The following is a 14767-nucleotide window of genomic DNA, read 5'->3' as shown; positions in this document are numbered from 1 at the left end:
TCCATTGACAGATGAATGGATAAAGAAGATGTGGTATATCTAAACAAGGGAATATTACTCAGCCATCAAAAAGAATGAAAGCTTGGGCGCCTGGGTGGCTCAGTTGGTTAAGCGACTGCCTTCGGCTCAGGTCATGATCCTGGAGTCCCTGGATCGAGTCCCACATCGGGCTCCCTGCTCGGCAGGGAGTCTGCTTCTCCCTCTGACCCTCCTCCCTCTCATGTGCTCTCTCTCATTCTCTCTCAAATAAATAAATAAAATCTTTAAAAAAAAAAATGAAAGCTTGCCATTGGCACTGACATGGATGCAACTAGAGGGTATTATGCTAAGCAAAATAAGTCAGAGAAAGATAAGTATCATATGATCTCACTGATATGAAGAATTTGAGAAACAAGACAGGATCATAGGGGAAGGGAAGAAAAAAATAAGATGAAAACAGGGAGACAAACCTTAAGAGACTCTTAACTATAGGAAACAGTTTCTAGAGGGGAGGGGGGTGGGGGAAGGGCTAATTGGGTGATGGGCACTAAGGAGGGCACTTGATGGAATGAGCACTGAGTGTTATACGCAACTGATGAATCACTGATGAGTCACTGCCTCCGTAACTAATAAAAATGAAATATTTGGAGGTTAATAATCAAGTAGGAAAAATACAGTATCTCAGAATACGTTTAATACTTTTTCCTAAACACATTCTGCTTCCACATTGCTTGAAGTTAGATTTAATAAAGTACTAGAGATATAGGAAATATTCACTGTGTCCACTGAGAATTCTTAGTATAAAAAGGCCTACATAAGAATTTTTATTACAGGGCGCCTGGGTGGCTCAGTCGTTAAGCGTCTGCCTTTGGCTCAGGTCGTGATCCCAGGGTCCTGAGATCGAGCCCCACATCGGGCTCCCTGCTCTGCAGGAAGCCTGCTTCTCCCTCTCCCACTTCCCCTGCTTGTGTTCCCTCTCTGTCTCTCTCTGTCAAATAAATAAATAAAATCTTCCCAAAAAAGAATTTTATTATTACATTTAGGCAAGTTTGGACCTGCCATCTGTATTATTAGGCACAATTCCTAAGGTTTAGAATTATCTAATACACCATGAACATTTCTCAATTTCAGCAGCCCTCAAGCACAAAATTCTTCTTGCCCATGGGTTTGTGAGCAGGCTGCATTTCTTGAGTAGGCTTGGCAGAGCCAGGCTAAACTCCAGGCTTTATATCAAGTTCATGTGTGTAACAGATGTCTTCAACATTCTGGGGCCAGGAGCTACTTGGGATATGTTCTTCTCATGGTCGATGGCAGAATTTCAAGCGACCAAGCCAAACCATCTGAGCACACTTAAACCTTTTACTCATCCATTAAGTGATATTCCATTGTCCAAACCAAGACACATGGCCAAGCCATCCATCAATGGAGGGGGAATAAACCGTTTCCTCTAGTTGGGGGTATCACAAAGCAAGTACACAAATTTATGAATCTCTCAGAAGAAGGAAGTAAAGAGTTGGGAAAATTCATTCCATCTACAATACAGGAAGTTTTATTATATCAAAGTTGCATTTTAACTGTAGTCACTAAATAAATCTGCTTCAAAAAAAATATTTCCCAGTTTGTTCTTAGAGTGCCAGTGTGTAGTGTGAGAGAACTACCCAAAAGTGAGATTAGAAAAAAATATCTTGAGAACCATGCCAAAGAATGTAGCTTTATCCAGGAACAATGGGATGCTACAGAAGCCCCTTTGACTTTGTATTCAGAGATTCCCCAAACCACCTGCCCCCTATACCTCATTACAATGTTCCCTCCAGGGATCCATCCCAACCAAATTTGTTTTGACCTCCTTATCCTTACCTGGTGGGGCTTTCAGCACACTGGGAAGGTAATGACACAACAAATGTTGCTGGTCTAGTTTAATTACAATTTAAATAGTAACACTGACGATAAAAGAATTTATTGTTTATTAATTAATATTTAATTTGAATTTACTGTCATGATTTTAACTGACTTAAAGTGGTAGGATTCACTAAAAATGATGTTTTAAATGGTGTCGGCCCTAGTTCTATTGAGATCTTGCCCCAGAGACAGGGATTTTTACTTTGGTTTTCCCCCTCCTTTTGTCTGCACCAGCTTTGCCTGTCTTCCTTCCCTTTCTCATCTCACTATCACTTATTATCTTAACAGACTGATGTACATGATTGAGGTAATCTCCAGAGCCCAAGCATCTCACTGTTCTGGTCTACCTGGATGCTGTAGTGATGCTAACAATATAAACTACAAATGATAGTACACCAAGCACGTATGGCATTCCCTCTATGCAAGTAAGACACCCTGTGTCTCCCCACTAATATCCTGACAAATATAATCTCTTTGCTTTCCCCAAAGATGTGATAAAGGCATGGATGAAAACCAGCTTGCTGAGTTCCACCCTCACGAAATGGAATGGATTTTGATTGACAGAGTATAAGTGGGAACGGTAGGACAATAAAAGGGTCCACTCATTTTACACACTTGGTAAGATTAGAAAAGATTTTACCCTCTAATACAGATATATTTCTTGAGTGCTTATTCCATTCATTCATTCCCAAAGTTATTCATTCAACCTACAAAATGTGATGTTCCAGGCACAGTGGTCCCAAGCTAGGACCTGAAATATTATTATGAACTACAACAGACACCTTTGTAGCCATGGGGCTAAAGTAATTGATTTGTTTAAAAAAAAAAATGATGTGCTTTGAGCCAAAAAAGAACAGTGGTCTCACAAATACTAGCCAACTGAGCTTAAGGAGATCATTTTACCTCTCCAATTCTGTTTTCTAGTCTGTAAAATTGACATAATTATACTTTTTTTGTTTCAAGTTTTTATTTAAATTCTAGTTAACATATAGTGTAATATTGGTTTCAGGAGAATTCAGTTATTCATCACTTACATACAACAACCAGCGCTCATCACAACCAGCGCCCTCCTTAATTCCCATCACCCATCTAGCCCATTCCCCACCCACGTCCCTCCATCAACCCTCAGTTTGTTCTCTATAGGTAAGAGTCTGTCTGTTATGACTTGTTTCCCTTTTTTCCCCTTACCCTATGTCCATCTGTTTTGTTTCCTAAGTTTCACATGAGTGAAATGATATGGTATTTGTCTTTCTCTGACTAATTTCACTTAGCATAATACATTCTAGCTCCAGCCACGTCTTTGCAAATGTTAAGATTTCTTTCTGATGGCTCACTAATATTCCATAAAAGGGTAAATGGTGATACTTAATCTACTTTTCTTCCAGAGAAAACTACATCAACTGTCATTATGTGTGAACACAGTACAAATGCTTTATGTCAATATTATTTTGAATTTTAAGTAACAGATTGCCTTCAGCAGATCACCTCAATGTAAGGACTATTAATTATATCCACCACTATTCCTGTGTAACAAGAAACCACAAAATCTCAGTAGAAAAGAACACGACCATCTATCTTTATTCTCATAAGTCTACAGGTGAGCTAGAGCAGCCCTACTTTACACTACAGGTCTGTGGGTTGACCAGGATGACTCTACGTACCCATCACTGTACACTGACCAGTGGGTGCCTAGGAAGGCATGTTGTTTTTACAGCAGTGGCAAAATAAACATAAGACAAATATAAGCAGAAACAAGAGAAGCTCAGAACTAATATGCTATCATTTCCACATTCCATTGGTCAATCACGTGGCCAAACCCAGTATCAGTGAGGCAGAGAAATTTATACCCACAGTGGCAAAGTGAAAAGGGTAAATACTTTCTGAATGATAATCTAGATCATCCCAGCTCTCTTTTTCTTTAAGAATTTTCTGAGAACAATCTTGGGTGGGATATCGGCTTTCAACATGCCATTTCCCTGCACAAGAACCACAATGGCTCTGTAGCACATATTTATTTACTAACCCATTAGCCATTAATAATCTCCTTCTACCCTGACATCTCCATTGTAGAGGCTGAAAGCCCAATACCTCATTTCTCAGCTTCCTTTGCCTCTAGGGGTAGGCATATGAAATGTGGCCCAGTTCTGTTTAATGAAACAAAACCACAAGCCTGACAAAGGCTTTTAGAAAAGATTTTGATCCCTTTAGAAAAAGACAAGTAGGAAAGGAGAGCTGGCAGGTAAACCATTTTCCCCTTTTGCCCCAACATGAATGTAGAAGTGATGTCTACAGCTGTAGCAGCCATCTTAGGACTATGACATAGCAACCATTAGAAAAGAAGGCCAGGATGTTCAGGACTTGGTTCCCTGATGGCATCATTAGGCAACTCCTGTAAGTAAAGAAAATATTTTTTGTTAAAGTCACTTCTGTGTTACTTGCAAATAAATGCAACTTATACAGGCCCCCAATTATCTATTTGTAACATCTAAACTCTTCTGCCTGGTTTTCCATATCTTTACTAACCTGGTCCCATGTGCCCATCCATCATTTACAAAAATGTTCCCTCAACTCATGTCAGACTGCTCTCCTCACATGTCTTTGTTCTTGAATTGCCCTCTCCCTGCTCATTTGCCAATCCAATTACAATCTATCCTCCAACACAGAACTCATATCCAACTTCCTTCATGAAGTTCAACCCAAAGTGAACTCTTCCATTTTCTGAAACCCAGTTGAGAGTTGATCTTCCAAAAACCCAGCTTAGTTTTTTGTTCTCAATGTTGCTTAGATGACTGCTTCTTAACATTTAAAGAGTGACCATGCTCTCTGGGCTGCAGGGACATGGCTAAACACAGCAAGAAAGTTGGAATCATTGGTAAATATGGGACCCATTACGGTGCCTCCCTCAGGAAAAAGGTGAAAAAGATTGAAATAAGCCAGCACACTAAGTACAGTTGCTCCTTCTGGGCCAAAACCAAGATGAAAAGATGAGCTGTGGGGATCTGGCATTGTGGTTCCTGCCTGGATCTACAACACCATTTCTGCCATCACAGTAAAGTTGGCCATCAGAAGACTAAAGGAATTGAAAGACCAGTAGAAGCTACACCATTTGAAACATCGCTAGCCTATAATAAATCCGTTAATTTATGTAACAACAGTGACAACCAAAGAGTGACCATTTCTTATGGATGGATCTCCATGGTCCCAAATGGTATAGGTCTTAGAACACAGCACAATACATGTTGATTATGATTATACCAACAGGCTGGCTGGTATGTAAGTAATTTTTAATTAGTTCTCTGAAAGTTACAATGTACTTTGCATAGAAAATCCAACCAATCTACTTATGTAAACATGCCAAGAGAAAAGCAACTCCTTAGCCGAAGGCAATATTCATCCATTTGTCCATTCATCCACCAAATAATTATCAGGTACCTATGTCATAGAACAACTTATTTTCATGAACTATCTTAATACAGCTCCACCTCCATCTCCTTCTCTACTACTTCCTACAACACACACATTTTTCTATGATCCTAAGCTGCAACTCAGACTTCCTCTCTCCTAATTGCTCCATATTGCTTAAGTGATCTACACCCATCTCCCACAGGGCCTGTGTTTTCAGACAGTGATCTCAGGTACATATTAGGAGAAAAGCAATCTGACTGTGCTGACTCATACCAGCTATGCATCACTGACAGCCCCTTTATGGGTCCCATGTGCTCCTGTCTCTTTTATTTACGTATTACCTTTCAATTCAGAAGAATTTCACTCTAGATGCAAGTTGAGAAAGTTCAGACTACTTGTAAGGCATCATACTTCTCCTCTGAACCCAGTGGTAAGTCAAGCATCAATTTATTTATGAACCTAAAAGATCCTTTTAAAAAATGCATTTATTAGGTATGCTTGACACACAATAACCCACCCACGTTTCAAGTGTATGACTTGATAAATTCGGATGTGTATATACTCATGAAATCATCAAGACAATCAACATTTCCAACACCTTTAAAAGTTTCCTTGTCTTTTTGTATCCACTGACCTGCTGTCACAATGTTAGATTGCATTTCTTATTTGACATAAAGGGAATCACACAGTATAGATGGATAAGGATAGATCTTCTTTTGGATTCTTTCCATCAGTACAATCATTTTGATATCCATTCATCATGTTTTTAAAAATATATCAATAGACCATTCCTTTAAATTGCTGAGTAGTAGTATATGGACATAGCATATTTTTCTTATCCATTCACCTGTTGATGGATATTTGGATTTTTACTAGCATTTCCAAGGTATTAGTATCAGAGGCCCTGTTAACAGGTTACAGAGGTGAGAGACACTTAATATCATGTATTTATAACTAGGGAATTACCTATAGCTTGGAAACAATTCTCCATAGATGTCTCACATTCTGGCAGGTCTTCTGAGCAAAAGCACTGACAGCTTTTGTTCCAGAGTATCTATTCTGGCAGGTCTTCTGAGCAAAAGCACTGACAGCTTTTGTTCCAGAGTATCTCCCCAAGGCTGTTTGTGTATCACAGAGCCAGGACTAGAAAGAGGCAAACATGGCACCTAGGGTTCCAAATTGAGAGAGATACCCACCCCAAAGGTTGTGCAACTGCGGGGCCAGCACCAGAGAGAGCACCTCCTTAAATGTAACACAACATTTAGGTTCCTCACTTGCCTTACTTACCCTAGCCCTGGTCCTACACAGCCAGCAGTCCTGGCAGATAGAGAAAGTGTTTCCCCCCAGAGCAGAAGGCAGGTGTGTTTGCTCTCCAGGATTATAAAGGTACTAGATCCCTCTGGGGCAAAGGATGGGCAGGTTTGCCAACAGTCCCCTTTAAAAGACTGTGTTTCCTGTGTTCAGAGCTCCTACCCTGGGCTATAAATGCACCATGTGTGCAACATTCAGCCAGGCCCACCTATGTGTCACCTCCACAGGACTTGAAGGAACTGGTAAAAACATGAAGCTGATGCTGACAATTGTATCATGAGTAATGAAGTCCCTGGTCTCTGGCTGAGGAACTGGCTAGTTCTTTCAGCATCTATGAAACTGTGGCTGGCTCAGTTGTTACTTGCAAGTAGGGAAAAATCTCAGGCCCTTCAGTTTTTGACAACTATTAGCACAGACTGATGCCAAATCCATTATCTTGATACCCAGCTGAGAGCGAACTTTTAGGTAGTGCAGACACCTGCTGCATGCTGTCGGGTAAAAGGCCTGACAGAAGTCATTCTAACCCCTCTGTATACTCCATTATTGCACTCATTTATTCACTTGGCAAGCATTTATTAAACTCTTACTACATGCCAAACACTGTGCTATAGAAAATAGGATTTTTGCCCTCCTGGATTCACTACCTGGTGGAGACAGCAGACAAACAAACAAAATGGCAATTCATGGAGGTGACTGCTATAACCAAGATTAGAAGTCAGGGAAGGCTTCAGAGGAGGTGGTGTTTGAGTTGAGTCTTAAGAGAACAGTAGGCATTCGTTGGGAATGAAGATGGGAGTTGGGTGGAGAGAACAGGCATGTGCAAAGTCATACATATATGAAAGAGAAACTTAAGTTCAGAGAACGATGAGGGAATTACTGTGGCTAAAGAATAGTTTGTGTGTTGAGGGGGAGGCAAAAGAGAGGGAGAGCCCACGGGAGGAAGGGTGGGGTATTGGGAGAGAAACTCTAAAGACGTAGATATAAAAGAGAAGGATCTGGAATGCAAAACTAAGGAACTGGGGCTTTAAGTAAAATGGATGCTTCAGAGTTGGCTCTCACCAGTTTTACTTTTTAAGTGGGGGAGCCATGCTATTTACGGTTATCACATTGAATTATAACCATTTGTATCTACAGAAAATCCCCCCTGCTAGGGTTGAGCTCCTGTGGGACTAAAGGACTCCATCTTGCTCACTTTTGCCTTCCAATTCCACTCTAGTTGCTACTCAAAAAGGAAAAAAATGATACTAACAAGTGAGTTACTCAGCAAAAATTAACTTCTCCTCCCAGATAATCTCTATGTCTGATTTACCTCAAAATATCTCATTTGTGAATACTTAAGACAAATAAATGAAAAACTGGAATGTTTCTGGTATTTTGGGGAAAAAATGATCATTCCAGGTTGTAGCTTACAATTTTTCTCTCGCTTTTCATTACTTTATTCATGAGATGGCTTTTTTTTAATCACTTTGTGTAGGATACTAATACAGTACTTATCTCTACTCTAAAATAAATTTTATATTCTTATTAAATATACTTCTTTTAAATTTATAAGGTGCCATGTATTATTCATTGACAAGTCTTGGCTCATACCACAGATTATGTATCATTTTTTCCACGTATCATAAGTGGCCATTTAGATTGAAATCAAAATTATATTTAACTGAACTCATAACTGGTGAGTTATTCTCTCATTTCAAACTTATTTTCTGGCCACTTGTCTCCACTAAATGTTATAGATGAAACATCTTTCATTAAAACACCTGTAGTAAGAAGTTAATATATCAATATTTGTTTTATTCTAAAATATTTTCTTGAGTCTAAAAATATTGATATGCTCATAGTGTGGAAACCCCAGAGTGAAAACATAACCCTTATTCACAAAGAAGTGAGATTATATGTAGATATATTCCACTGAAATATTAGAAACCCAAAATTCACTTAACACTGTCCTTCTTTCAGTTCAAATATCTTTATTCAAACAAAATACTATTATAGAAAACTTCCTACAGATCAAAATTATTCTTATTTTAAATGCATTATAACATTTTAAAAAGTTCTTTTGCATATGCATTTGCCTGCAATGACAAGGACTTAAATAAGTGCAGAGTCTTTCTAGAAGTCTTTCCTTTTCTGAGAAAAACTTACACTTTCTACTGAGGGTGATCAGACTCAAATGTGAGTAAGAAATACCTAAGAGTTGATCATAGTAACTACCAGCCACCGTCTCTTTTCCTAAGGTGATTTTGCCTTCTAGAAATACAAGCTCCAGCTTCGCTCCTTTCCCTGCTTTCTTCTTGAAGCAACTGAAAGTGCTTCTTAAAAATAATAGCACTGTTATGTTGTGCCACCTCTCACCAATGTTAGTTATTACCACATTTCTCATGACATTTTGAAGTCTGGCAAAATAAGGTGTAAAGAGTAACCAAGCATCTTTTGTTTTGTTCTAATCAATCAACGATTTTGTTTGCAGAAACTGGTTGGAGGATAAAAAGGGTACCAGAAGTTTCATCTGTTGGGAACTCAACTTGGTTCCATTCTGTAAGCACAGGCCTACCCAGGTACCCCACTGTGATGGAAGCTGCTTGAGAGTGGAGATGAAACCCAAATCCACAGCTAGCACAAATGAATGACCCAACCTCAGGGGACAGCATCCTATGATGGAAGGAAAAAAGCCTGGAGTCTTTTCTGAACCACACTGCCTCCTACGCATGTCATAAGGCACCCTGAGCTTCCTTCTTCTCACGTGGAACATAGAAATAATTAGTGCCTATCTCGCAAGACAGTGTAGAGTTCAAATGGCACAATTCAAGGAAAAGCAGTTCATAAATTCAATCTAGTTTGAGTTTTGTATTTTTCCCTATGCACGTGTACTTTCACTATGTCCAACTTATATACATATATACCTTTTAAAACACCCAGACACACACATATAAATAAAACCCAAATCCCCTTGGACCTCCGGCCTTAATCACAGTATTCATCTCCCCTTTCACGGAGCAACCATTGCCAGTTGTTCATTAGCCAGCATGTGTTTCAAGCACCTGACCACACTGATTGTCTGGAGAGATCCCCTTCTGTATTCTACAACCGCATTGTGTTTTTCCATTTTGTGAAGAGACCACATTTTATGGATTTACTCTTAACAGATATTTACAGGGTTTCTTATACTTTCTCCACATAAATAAGACTGAGATGAACATCCTCGTACTCTCCCTGGACACCAGATTGAGTGTGCAGGGCATGCGCCAAAGTAGGTATTTGATACTTGCAACTCATGGTGGTGAAAGCCTTTTCAAAGGGGCTCTACCAGTTTGCACGCACTAGCAGTGGACATATTCTCATATTCTCCATCTTGTCTTTTCAGACTGAAGTTTGGTCATCCAGATGAAGAAATAACACTTTGGTGGGGGGTGCCTGGGTGGCTCAGTCGGTTAAGCATCTGCCTTCAGCTCAGGTCATGATCCCAGGGTCCTGGGATTGAGCCCCACATCAGGTTCCCTGCTCAGCGGGGAGTCTGCTCCCTCTTCCTCTGCTCCTCCCCCTGCTTGTGTTCTCTCTCTCTAATAAAAAAAAAAAAAGAAATGACACTTTGGTGGTTCAAAGTGAAAATGAACTTTTCCATGATTCATTGTTTCATGTAACACCCAGTTCTCCATGCAATACGTGCCCTCCTTAATACCAACAATACATCAAAAACTAATGATGTACTGTATGGTGACTAACATAATAAAAACTAAAATAAAATTTAAGATAAATAAAAATAACTAAATAAATCTTAAAAAAAGAAAATGAATTTTTCACAGGTTGTATTAAATATTTCAATTTCTACTCTGAATTCACTGTGTACAGTCTTGCCTGTGTTTCTCTTACAGGTTTCTCCTTCTATTGAGGTACAGGGTTCTTTCTCCATTTCAGATACTAATGTTTTGTTATATATGCTAAAAAATACCCTCCCCATATGTTGCCTTCCTCTCAGTTGTGTGTTTAATAGTGTCCTTTGACTTAGAAAAGTCTCCACCCAGACCTACTAAAATGTTGTCTTTTCCTTCTATGCCTAGTCATTTTTATTTTAAAATATCTTCTACTTGCGTGGTCACAGAGATGTTACTCCACAATTTCTTGTGAATATTTTCAAGGTATCTCTTTCAACTTAAACGTCCAATTTCTCTGGAATTATTTTTTTGTGTACAGTCTACTGGGAAACATGATCAAAAAAGACCTTAACCATTTTTTGACCCTGGCACTGGACCCGGGAACTCAGACGCCTCAGCCTTCCCCTGTCCTTGGAACATGGCTTCTGCTTGCCTTTCCCACTCCCAGAGACTGCTCCAAGAACACAGCCTTGAGATGATGAGGTTACGGTGAAAACACTGACATGGTCTCTGTGACTGAGTTCAGTTAAGGGCATCTTTATGAACTTTTAAGATTTGGAGGGCATGTGTGGGGATCCACACATCTTGCTGTCGCCCCAAGACAAGCCTCGTATGGACCTTCCTCATGCTATGATCAAAACTGCCACCTACCACCACAGAGGGGTCTTTCCCTTTTGTTGGTCTCTCCCTGCCTTGAAGGGAGCTGGTTGCAGGTCACACAGACAAAGCTCCCAAGAAGGTCGTGAACTCACAAAGTCTAAGGAGGCAATCTACTTTTTCAATATCAAAGTCCTTTCCCAACAGCATTTATTGAACAATCCATCAATTCCTCATTAATTTTTAGTGCCACCTCCTTCACAGAACTGTCTTCTGTTTCTTTCTACGTTGTCTATTTGGATCCTGATCGATTGGTCTCCTCCTTCACCAACAGCACACTATGCTAAGTACTACAGCTGCATGATGCATCCTAAGCTTTGCTAAGTTCCTTTTACACATATTTTCTGTCCATTTACTATTCTGGAAGTATTTCAGAATCTGGTGAGTTCCATTAAAAATCTGAAGGATTTCTGTATTATAATACATTCCTAAATTAATTTGAGGATAATCAACTTAATACTGAGTGCTCCAATGGAGTAGTATAGCTGGTAAATATTTTATTTTTGTATCTTAAGATTTAATTTTTCCTTAAAGATCTTCCATATATGTCTTATTAGGTTTGTAGTTTTACCAGGTTTCTATTTTCATTCCTACAGTGAAAAGGATATTTTCTCTTACCTCTTTGATTGCTGTTGGTATACGGTTTGTTTTTGTTTTTTTAATACTGACCTTATCTCAGAAAACCTGGCTGAACTCGTAATATAGGTTTATCTTCTTGGATTTTCTACAGAAAGTCCACAAATAATCAAATTCAGACTTTAAGCACTTAGGAGTTTTCACTATTATATTCAATTTTGAAGCTCTCCACTGAAATATTAGGTAGGAGAAACCGACATCCTCATCATGTCCCAGACCCAAGCTGAATGGGCATACTTAATCGTCAACGTGAAGTACAATGTTCATGCATTCTTAATTCCTATTTACCATGAGATTTTATCACTAATGGGTTTTTAAATCTTTCCTCTTTTTTCAGCCATTGACTGGGGTAGATGGATACACTGGTTTTATTTTACTTTGCTAAGGTGGCAAATTCCACTGATAGCTTTTCTAGTGTCTGAACATTCTTGAATTCCTGGTATAAATTCCCACTTGATTTTACAGCTTTGCTGTTTATCCGATTTTTATTTGGGTTTTCCTATCAATGTTCACAAGGTGAGACTGGCCCACAGTTTTTATTTGACTTTATTTGGTTGTAGTTCTAGCCATAGAAAATGCTTTATTCATTTTCCTTTAAATATGCGCAATGGCAAGTCTTAAAGAAAAAAACAAAGGTTGCTCAGGCCTTTAAATTTCCATCAAAGTTTACTCCTAAAACTGGTTAATCTTCAAGTTATTTTGAGGGAGAGGTCTATTTTAAAGCACAGTTTTTATGTTTCATTGAACTTTTTATTCATATTTGCTACTTCTTGGATCAAGATTGTTGTGCATGTGTGCATCTATGTGTATATATACTTACACATTGGGACGTCTCTATGCACATACTTATAGGAAATCCCTCTTACGTAAGTTTAAATTCAATGACCGCTTTAACTCTCTGTGTTCATGTGCATATGCCACCTTTTTTCATTCCAAATACTGGTTTCCCCCCTTATTTTCTTAGTCCCTCACCAAAGATTTGCCTCTATCACTCTTTTTAAAGATGTAGCTGTTGGTTGTGCAGATCATCTAAACCGATTTTTCTTTTTTCTTTTTTTTTTTAAAGATTTTATTTATTTATTCATGAGAGACAGAGAGAGAGAGAGAGAGAGAGGCAGAGGGAGAAGCAGGCTCCCAAGGAGCAGGGAGCCCGATGCGGGACTTGATCCCAGGACCCTGGGATCATGACCTGAGCCGAAGGCAGACGCTTAACCATCTGAGCCACCCAGGCGCCCCTAAACCGATTTTTCTTTTATTATCTATCTTTACTTCCTCTTTGGCTTTACTCTTTTTTTTTTTTTTAAGATTTTTATTTATTTATTTGACAGAGAGAGAGCAGGGAGAGTGTCAGGCAAAGGGAGAGGGAGAAGCAGGCTCCCCACAGAGCAAGGGAAGCTCGATGTGGGACTCGATCCCAGGACCCCGGGATTATGACCTGAGCTGAAGGCAGTCGCTTAACTAACTGAGCCACCCAGGCGCCCGGCTTTACTCTTCTTTACTGTTTTTCTTTTACCAGTTTCCTGAGTTCTATCTTAAACACGTTTCATTTTATTTTTAAGGCAGACCAGCAACTTCCCTCTTAGACCTTCTGTGGAATTCCACAAGTTATGCAATATAGAGCTTTTTAACCATTTCATTTGAAATAGCATTTTACTTTAGAGAACATTTGAGTTTTTAGAAATGAGAACAGTGTTCACACGAGGATAAGCTATTTCTTCACTGTTTTTAATTTTGACCTGGAAATGGCCTGTGACTGGTTTTCAGAATTTAAGGCTAATATTTTGGCCTTGTGCAAACCTCTTGTTTGAGAATATCCTATGTACACTTTGAAGAATATATATTCTGTTTATGATTCTGTTATTGAGACTTTCGTTTTTTTAAAAAACACACCTCTCCACCAGATTCATTTTCTTAGATAGCTACACTGTGCTCAACTCTCCCACTAGAATTATACTTTTGCTTATTTCTTCTTGTAATTTGTCAGTTTTTATGTTATTTATCTTTAGGCTATGTTGTAAGGTTTACTTAAGTTTATAACTGCTGCATGTCATCAATCAGTCCTATCATTTTGACAATCACAATCACTTGAATATAGCCAAAGCCTTTAAACCAAGTTGTCCTGAGCATAACAAAAAAGAGTTTGAAAGGGATTATCTTTCTTTAAAACATTAGAGTTCTAGTCATTAAAACAGTTCCTATTTTTATTCAAATTTAATGAGTCAGAAGGTCCTAACTGCAGTAGGATTAAGATAACGCTCTTGAATAAGTTTTAGAGTGTGCTTTTATATACATGAAATTTACTCTTCACGAAAAGCCTTTATTGTTCTACTGAGACTAAGCGAGGTAAAGAGACCTGTGCAGCCACATCAACAGCCCACACTGAACCAAGACTCCCATTTAGGACACTCAGACCTGGGCGTTTGCTGCCTCTCCCAGTCCAGCTTTTTATTTTTTTTATTTTTTTTTATTTTTATTTATTTATTTGCGAGAGAGAATGAGAGACAGAGAGCACGAGAGGGAGGAGGGTCAGAGGGAGAAGCAGACCCCCCGCTGAGCAGGGAGCCCGATGCGGGACTCGATCCAGGGACTCCAGGATCATGACCTGAGCCGAAGGCAGTCGCTTAACCAACTGAGCCACCCAGGCGCCCCCAGTCCAGCTTTTTAAATTACTTTGATGGCGGGGTGGGGGGGGGGGGGAATCACAAGAGCAAACAAGACTTGAAAGATTCACTTACTGACCCCTTAAAGTTTGCTACAAGAGTTCAGTGCCACAAAACTGCTAGATGCAGGTTATTATAATCACATCTAATTTGCATTTAAACAACCAACTTTGTGGTCCATGATTTAAGAGAGATTCCACCCTAATGGGAAAACTTCCTTGGGATATCATTAACAATCGCCACGCGATCCAGTTTTAGAACATCCTCATCCCCTCAGTAAAATCCCTCTTGCCATTTACATATATTCCCTTCACTTCCCTGTGCCCCCAACCCTGGGCAACCACTCAT

At 39.3% G+C, this 14767-nt stretch overlaps 1 pseudogene; it reads left to right on the top strand.

The window, feature by feature from the left end:
* The first annotated feature begins 4716 nt into the window (after window positions 1–4716).
* Window positions 4717–4972, top strand: LOC110593492 (annotated as a pseudogene).
* The last annotated feature ends 9795 nt before the right edge of the window (window positions 4973–14767 follow it).

This window comes from Neomonachus schauinslandi, chromosome X, assembly GCF_002201575.2.
Source record: "Neomonachus schauinslandi chromosome X, ASM220157v2, whole genome shotgun sequence".
NCBI lineage: Eukaryota > Metazoa > Chordata > Mammalia > Carnivora > Phocidae > Neomonachus > Neomonachus schauinslandi.
The sequence above is the reverse complement of the archived record's forward strand: the minus strand, read 5'-3'. Positions and strand labels throughout refer to the sequence as shown.